Source organism: Amblyomma maculatum, chromosome 8 (genome assembly GCF_055883805.1).
Source record: "Amblyomma maculatum isolate TAMU_Amacu chromosome 8, ASM5588380v1, whole genome shotgun sequence".
In the NCBI taxonomy this organism is placed as follows: domain Eukaryota; kingdom Metazoa; phylum Arthropoda; class Arachnida; order Ixodida; family Ixodidae; genus Amblyomma; species Amblyomma maculatum.
Window position 1 is genome coordinate 84,741,368 of NC_139351.1, and position 8,719 is coordinate 84,750,086.

Sequence of the window (8,719 nt, forward strand, 5' to 3'; positions counted from 1 at the left end):
CATAATGAGAAAGAAAAACTTACAAGGGATCGGTATTCAAGAGCGGGGCAATATTCGACAGAGGACGTCCAAATGTACGTATAGTTATGCCTCCTGGAAATTCCTGACATAGTGCGCTCAAGGAGCTTAGGGAATGTCAGCTTCGCAATTGCTTTCCGGAGGAATTTCTCGGTCTCTTTCTCTCTTGATTTCATCCTCAGGTTCTAGTGCTTTAATAAATCTCCTTCCCCCCCCCCCCCCCCCCCACCCCCTTCCGAAATTTTTTTTTAATTCACTACGCTTATGTGTGACTTTTTAAGAATCATCGCTGTTAGGATCCACGGAAATACTTCTGGTACGAGAGCTAATAAATTTGGTTTGTCGTTCGCACATGGAAAAAACGTGGAGTAAAAACTTAGGTAAGCACCTGTCCTCTTCAACAATGTATCGAAAAAGTTTATTTTATCAATTAGCGAAGTTTGGTAGCCGGACTTAGGAAGCTTCAAAAGACCTATTTTGGCACTTAGTTAAGCGAAGCACAGTACTGTTTTAGCTGGCGTTTTTGTCGGCCTACTCTATGGTCATCTGCAGAAGTCATTGCAAAATGCTCTAGAAAACTCGACACACAAGAGACGGCCATATAGAAAACGAAGAGCAGAATTTGCGCTTGTAATGTTGTATGTGTCCTTCCCGGTGTGTGGTATTTTAGCGCATATGAGTCCTCTGGTGTGTTGTGTTTTTCAGCGCATTTTTCCATGGCTTCTACAGTGGTGTTTTTATGCTGAAACATCCTTTAGTGAACATCCCAGGCAGGTCTCCATGACATAGATGCTAATGGGCTGTGGCTGTGGCAGGGACAAGGTGCTCTCAGAACTTGCTAGCAGCGCTGAGCATTCATTACTCAGTGCACCGCTACAAATTATTGGGCTTTTAAGTGGGCTATAATTGCAAATGTGCGTGCTAAGTCTTATCAATGACGGGCTGGTCGAGTCAATGGCAAATGCTTGGTAGATAACGGGCTCAGCAAATTAAAAGCGAAGAAAGAAAATTAGCGGGGCGTCTTCGAGAATTTTCTTCTTCCTCTTTGAAGGCGAATTCCAGGTCTCAGTGTGCTGGTTTTATTCGTGATATTAAGTTGCAGGCACTGATTAAAATGCTATCATTTTTTGCAAAGATGTTTATTTTTTTTTTGTACCGCCTTCTATCGCACAGCAGCGCACGATACTAGAACTAACGAATAGGATTTTACCCAAGAATTAACAGAGGTAATTGCTTTCAAGCTCTAGCAAAAAGGTTAAAAAAGCAGGTACGCACTTGAAGCGACTCTTGTATTCTTGCCCTTCGCGCTGGTATTAGTTTAGCAGGTTTATCGCTAAGGCGGGTGCACCCTAATCTTCGTAATTTTCCCCCTCAGTGCAGTGTTATGAAATTAGATTAGCTAGGTAATAAGACTCTTAGACAGGAAAAAGTTTTAATTGCTGTCTAGCAGAGATGTCCGCAGAAACTTCCGATTGAGTTGCAGTCGCTGATAATATCAGCTGCAAATCGACATAAGATCTGAATTCTAAAAAAAATGTTCATAATATCTTAACTCGCGCGGAGGGAAGATGATGTCAGGTTTTGCACTGACTGGCATTATTGACTTTGTCGAGCATTCCTACGTTGTGGTGAAAGATCAAATACAAAATTTTTTTGAAACTAGGCATAATGTGCAAGTATGCGTTTTGTGAAGAATTCTTTCTTGAAATGGTGGCAGTAGGACAAGATCTTGCTGAAACATAACCGTAACCTTTATATTTGAGATGATGAATGTCCTTACAAAAATTATATCCTTCACGTTAACTTGAAAACTTCCTATGGTTTCCTCACGGTCTTATGATCGTTACACTTTGAAATCCTATCGTCATTGTCGTGAGAGAAATCGCTAGCGCGTTCAATCCTTTGGGGCGGGCATTATAACGATAGCCTCTCTTCGACTCGATATTCAACTGTCTTTTTTTAGTTTATGTACGTAGTCCTAAGTTAGGAAGACAGATATTGGCGGAAAAGCTGATTTCGCTTCCGTCTTTGCACTGAGCACTGAACGGTTACAGGCAACAAATCAGGGAGTACACCTTTAAATCTCACGTAACGTATTGCGGGTACACAAACGACGTTTTTCTCTGAAGCTCTGCGCATGATTCTGAAGCGTGTTAGTGTGAAAATATTATTCAAAACAGATGGTTTCCACGTAAGGAATAAAATCGAAACTTTAATCGTGGCGTAAGATACATGCGATCTCACGCACTCTTCAATATTGTTCGCAGCATGAGCTAAAGTAAGCCGACTTCATCGCCGGTTGAACTCTTTCTTAAGCATTGCAGTGTGAGACTGCTCTTCAGGGTAAAAACATGGGGTGAGTCGTTATTACATTGGTTTAATGGAAACGAAAAAACATTACAGACAAGCAGAGTCACTTCTTCAAGGTGAAAAAACCATGCAGGCTCATACTGTGGCCAAGATGTGATATTTTCATGGAGTGTTGTGTTCCATTTTATGGCGCATATATAGCTAAGTCTATCGTCTACCAAGAAGAAAAGAAGGGTATTTGTCGCACAGACTAACAACGCTGTTCGTTCACGTTTACAGAGACGTCATGTCATGATTTAAGAGCGCATTTTGGTGGGCTGGTTGGTGCGGGAAGAATGGGGATAAAAACACTGCACGAAGACAAGGACGTGACAAAAAAAAAATAGGCACTGTGTTATGTTGTGATGTCCTTGTTTTTATGCTGTTTTTTTTCCCATTCTTCATACCACGATTTCTTAACATAAGGTGTCCGCCACTCGCAGTGCAAAGCCCCGGATATCTACAACTTCTGCTAAGTGTCCCCGGCGCTCAGATGCAGACCCAAAGCTGACTGCTTTCTGTGGCAGATTTAAAGTTTGTTTCCCTTAATAAGCCTAAAACGTATTAGCATTTTCTCACCGCTATAGTAAAACGCTACTCTTGTTCAGCTGCTAAATCGTAAGGCCAAGGGATTAAACTTGCCACCAGGGGCCTCAGACTATACTTGCTAACAGCACCAATGTGCTGGCGGAACCACGTAAGCTTTATAGAACCCAAGAGAAGCGTTCTGGAGCATTTCATGTCCACTTCACGGAGCCATTCATCGCTAGATCCTCGGGATACCAGCACATAGTTTCCTGCATTGCTGAGACGGGATTAGGCCAAATGAAGCTCCTTAATTGCATGAAACACGTCGTCGGTGTGTTCCACTTCACGGCGCTGGTCCCGGTCCACTAGTTAAGTAAGGGCAGAAGGCACATCACGTGCGTGATGTCGTTCTTTCAGGCTTAAGTCACCGGGAGCGATGAGCATCGACAGACTACCAAAATTAACGCAACAGTAATTCATCAATTAATATACGACAACAACTGAGCGAAATCATTCCACAGTTTTTCATTCCTAGGTTCTTTGTAGGCCACTTGCAGTCGCAGAATCCTGCAGCCACTATACGATCACATAAAGCACTATAAGGTATCATACTGTGCCACACTATACCATGTCATACCCTATATCCTGCACATACTGCACCATATGACGCCAAATCTTTTCATGCAATATAGTATTATACAATGCACCGTACCACATGTAGGTGACAAATACTTCTAAATCAATCTTCAACGCGAAAGACCAACTGTATGGCTAATAGGCGAGAGCTTGATGTAAGTTGTATTTGTAAATTCTGTATTCAATCTTACACAGCATCTACAAATTCGCATATGATGGCCTAAAAATATCAAATAAATAGTATAAAGATACAGTCACTTTACGCCGCACACCGAAAATGAATGAATGAAAACTTTATTTCCACCGAAAAGGAACCCTTAGCGCCGGAGCTCAAATCTCGCAACGTCAGAAGAAATTTCCCGCCCATTTCTCAACCTGCCTTAAAAGCCAGCGCTTGCGGGAAGGTAGAACTCAAGGCCAGAACCTGTCCCCGCTCACAAGGCGAAGCGTAGGGAAAGAAAAGGAAAGAAAAGGCGAGGAAGTGTCATTATTTCAGTTCTTGTTGCCACCAGGGCAACGAGAACCCTCTGCTTGGTTTATCTTTAGTTGCCCAGCGTATATGTTTCACGCGACTCGTCGTTTTGTATATTTTGTGTTCCTTTTTTTCATCTTCCCGTGCCCCTATTATTTTCACCTCGGTGGCGAAAAGATGATGAATATGGAGGATGCGAGAGTTGCACTGTGAAAAAGGCTGACCGCTGAAGAATTGACGCGTTTGAATTGTGGTGCTGGCGAAGACTCTTGAGAGTTCCTTGGACTGCCAGAAGATCAAATCAGTCTATATTGTCGACCATAAACCCTGACTGCTCATTGGAGGGTCAAATTCTAAAGTTAAAGCTCAGCTACTTTGGTCATCTGATGAGAAGAGAGGAGTCGCTGGAGAAAGATTTGATGTTGGGAAAGGTTAAGGGTCGCCGGAGAAGGGGTAGGCAACGAACGCGATGGTTAGATGGCATCCTTGAGGCACTGCAGATGAAGTTATGTGAGGTTAGGAAGATAGTGAGAGACCGCGTGGCGTGACATGGTCCATAGGGTCACGAAGAGTCGGACACGACTGAACGACTGAACTGAATTGATGGAGGACTCCAAGGAGGAGCACAATGTTGCACCAAATACGGTATGCAATCACTGCTTTTTATTCTGCCAAAATACATAAACTTCATTGAAAATAACAGTATATCGCTTAGAGGTATGACAGGGAAGGGTTTGAAAACTATCACGTACCTGTTGAAGACACTTAAATGTAACCTACTCCAAACTGTGCCGAAAACTGCACGGAGAGTACTTTCCGCTTATGTGAAAAACGGATGACCTAGATGGTCTGAAGCTGTTGTTTTATTTATTTATTTTTTTTTGTTGGTGTTGTTTTTTTTTTGTGAGCACTGGGCGGCGAAATGCTAGTTTCGTTTTTTTTTTTTTGCCGTTGTTTTGCTGTGAGCACTGAGCGGCGAAATGCTAATTTCGTTTTTGCTACTGCCTCAACTATGGCTATCATGTGAACAGCAGAGCCAGTGGGTTGCCTGAGCAAGTGGGCGTAGGGTTCCACTTAAGCTGCATTCAAGCAGCTTTTCTCCCTGCGTCCTCCCTCTCCATGTGATACCTTGTACCACTTGGATAAAAAAATGAAAACCTTCTTTCGACGACCTGAGAACCCAATTCTATGAAACAATCAACCCAGCAAACGGAACAAGAACACAAAGAAAACTGACGTGGACTCCGCTTCCGAAATTTTTGCGAACGCAAACACTAAATCACTTAACACCGCATGAGCTCCTATGACCTAAGCTACGGTCTGAAACATGCTACCAGATGCCCGATAGCATTGAAGATCGCATCGCCCTTAGGGTAAACTGTAATTCAATGTGTTTGAAGCGATTGTTTGTGCTGACAAACAGTTATCAAATTTACCGACGAGGCTAATGTCTTCCTACAAGCAAAATAATTCATACATCGAGCTTACGCAAAAAGGCATTGTTTGTAAAAGTGGTTTTGTTTAATTGCGTAAAATTTTGAGTTCGTTTTAGAGGCTGAACAATCCGTCATAAACCATGCCTTCTTTTAAAGTAAATCTGCTATAAAGACAGAGGGGGGGGGGGGGGGGGGGGAGGGGACAGCAGCTCCTGCAGTGTATTTGGCTAACTTTTTAAAAATATCTCAACAGATATTAGTAAATTTGCTATTCTGGCAAAGTGTATAACACTTTCCACGCCTTCTCAGTGCATCAAACTAATTTAGGTGGGGCACAGTCATACGTACACATCCGCAGTAGCTACGAATTTGTATGCTCCATATAGCGGCCATTTGCGTAAACGTACAGTCACGGACCGAAGCATATGGACCCAAATTCAGTAAACGTAAAGTATTAAATCTTTGATGCACATGCAAATAATATTTTCTTTCGCCCTTTGAACAAGATGGAAACAAAAAATTTTAAATTTCATTCTCCTATTCCAACAGAAGCATTTGCAAGTGGAAGCGTAGTCCCAATTATTTCGTGCGTAACTGTACAGCCGCCCAATTCTTTAACTGGGGTGCCCGATGGCCGCTTTTTCTGTGCTCCTGCGCCTTGGGGTGGATAAACTTAACCGGCAGTGCGGTCAATATTAAGCATAGTCTTGGTAAACTCTTGCTTATACTTAGAATTTTCGCAGGTTAGCTGCTCTATAACACTCATAATCACGGAAAACGCGACCGTCACGCACGACAGTTAAATATTTTAAAGATTTGGGCTGCTCTACAAGTTCACCTTAGTTTAAGATCAAAGTTTATTCAAAATAGTTTTTTTTTTCTTTCGTAATTCCTATGAAGGAACATTTCTGGGCAGTGTCGTCCTTCTGGTTGTTTATTATCGCATTGAGCTGAGGTCGAAGTGCAATATAAACCAAATCCACTTTATAATTTATGCCATCGTTGCTCTTCTTTTTTTTTTCTCTCATCCTCAATTTTAAAACAGCGTTCTAGTTTCTTCTGAGAACACCATTTTTTGAAGCTGTTTTAGGACAATAAAAGCGAAAGATGGCAGCATTGTACGTCTCTCTGCAGCATAAGTGAGCCACCTTAGATCCGCCTTTTGCTGTGCACTCTCCTGAGTCATTACAGAGTATTACTCTAGCGCGCTTTTCATGGTTACATGCTGAGACAAATAACTGCTCTAAATTTCATAGCATAACACTTACGAATGAATAACATCAGCAAGCGCGCGCTTTCACAGAGTGCGCAAAAGCGCGCAAAAATGCTTTCATCGCCTCACATCACATCACTTTATTACCTTAAAGACCCCTAGTTCGGGGGTATTACATAAGGGACTGGTACACGTATGAATATTATATATAAAATAAACATGTTATTGGTACGCAGTTATACAATTATAAAACGTGGATGGGCAGGCATTTCACTTCTACCAAAATGAAATGCCATCATCATCATCGCCGTCGCAGACGCACTTAGTGTGAAATTATGGTGGCGTCATTTCAAGAAAGCCGCCGATTTTTGCTGAATAAGACAAACTTGCGGTCCTGGTCTGCATTTTTCTATAACCATTGGTATTACTGCCATTCGCTTTGACTGACCTTGATTCGGTGACCGAAATGACACATAACTTGGTACTGTTTTTGAGATACATTCTAGATGCCACCCCGCCGATGCCTAATGGAGTCTCTGTCGGCTAATATACAGACTAACTCCACAGAACGTTGTTTGGCTTGTGAGGATGTAACAAAAAAAGGTTTGGAGACGTAATGAAGTTACGACAATATTTAGACTTTGCAGGCTAAGAACGTTCCATCGTGTAAATATTAAAAAAAAAAGCACTTCAATATGTCTTCCAACCACTTTGTTCAGTAGTTGCCCAAATTTTGGTTTCAATCGCCCATGGCAAGCGGACATTTGTTCGAAGCTAAAATGCTAACAAAAACGTTTTTGTCATCAGAGCGGTGAAACGAGCTTTTTTCTTAATAAAGTCGCGTGTAGAAGTGAACGAGCACATGGCGACCATCGGAGTCTGATTCTCGAAAATCACACTAATTTTAAGTCAATTATCGTCAGAGCTAACTGGCCGCGTGGCTGGCGTGGTGTGTCTCGAAGGAATATTCGTGCGTCATTCCCCGAACCAATCCACATGTTCCACCTTATGTTTATACGTACTGTTGTTTTGTTTCATGCTATCACAATGATCGCACCATGCTCAATATATGCTTTTTTCTTGAACAAAGGTGCAGTGAAATCAACTGGTCTAAAGACAGCCCTAGAATAAGTTATTCCATTGCTTCTCTGCGCCTACTTTAGTGTTCCTGCCTTAGTGTAGGTGGTGGTTCTGTATGTGTCTGCGAAGCTCCATTAGCTCATTATCCTCGTTAATGAAGACTAGCAATGTATTTTTGTTGTGTAGTGCAATAATGAACCGCTAAGACAAGACTGACATTCTGCGATAAACTTCGGTGCTATGCTTCCAATAACATTTCTATCAAAATGAAATGCCATCATAATCATCATCATCGTCGTCGTCGCCGGTGATATCCCGTTCCCTCTGATTCCCAATTTATTATCTGGTCATCTCTTTATGTAAACTTTCTCATCACCTCAGCCCACTTGACTCTCAGCCTAAACATGCCGCGCTTAGCCATTCATCTAATCCACGTCGCTATCCCAAGTGTCCAACAGTTACCTGAATTTAGCCATTTCGTACCTAGCCTATGAACACCACTTCTCCATTTCAGCTAATTTCCTTGTCTCCCATTGGTTGAATTCCCGGCCCTACCCTGCTTCTTGCCTCTAATGTTAAATGTATACCTTTTGTCTTCATTGCCGTCTTTAAGCCTTTTTATTGGTCTTCGTGCTCATGAGTATCATTGAATTTTGCAAGCATAGGACCGGTATATACTTTCTCGTTATTATATACCAGGAAAATCTACTCATGCCCAAATTATGCATGCGAAAAGCAAGCTATTGACTCTTTAATTCTAGGTATTTTACTTTGACCGTCCCAATTCATTGCTCCAGCTTGCATTAGACTCTCTTCAGCACTTCCGATCGCTCACTGCTTCGCGAGCATGATCCCTTGCAAACTGTTGAGAGTTCCTTTACGTTCCTTTGCCACTACGTGACCTAGACGGTTACGAACCCTTACCAATACTAACAAATTGTTGCACATTTTAAACTTTAGGCTTCACTTCGCAGAATGTTAGGCATT